The sequence below is a fragment of the Macadamia integrifolia genome, chromosome 2 (assembly GCF_013358625.1).
Source record: "Macadamia integrifolia cultivar HAES 741 chromosome 2, SCU_Mint_v3, whole genome shotgun sequence".
Classification (NCBI taxonomy): domain Eukaryota; kingdom Viridiplantae; phylum Streptophyta; class Magnoliopsida; order Proteales; family Proteaceae; genus Macadamia; species Macadamia integrifolia.
In genome coordinates this window covers 6,871,810-6,872,350 of record NC_056558.1, presented here as the reverse complement: position 1 = coordinate 6,872,350, position 541 = coordinate 6,871,810, and positions in this window count along the sequence as shown.

Here is a 541-nt window from a genome sequence, read left to right as displayed (position 1 = left end):
GATATCGATACTTAAAACCATACTCCCAGTTGCTTTTGGGCTCCTCCTTTTATGGTTTTGAAGAATCGGCTTCGGCCAATCTCGAATTTCGATTAAGGTTGATTCATACTTTGAAGGCGAGTTCTCCCCTTAAATGAACTTTATGGCTTTGGAAGTTGGGTCAATCTGGACTTCAGATTTTTGTGTACTCTCCTTTCTCTACCTGTGGTCCTATCATTCACACCTTCTTTTAAATGAGGTCATTATTTCGAGTTTAGATCTTCTTCCCAAGTGGGGGTGCAAATGAAATAGAATCTCCACCATCTGACCTGCAATGGAGATTCTATTTAATTGGCCCTCACCATGTGCCATGTGGGGAGAATTCGGACTCATATTTGAATTTTGATGACCCTTTGTTATTTTAAATGAACTTTTTTTTTTTTTGGTAAAAATTTTAAATGAACTTTATGGCTTCAAAAGTTGGGTCAATTTGTACTTCAGATTTTGTGTAATTTTTTTTCTTTACACGTGGTCATGTCATTCACACCCTTCTAACACTCCC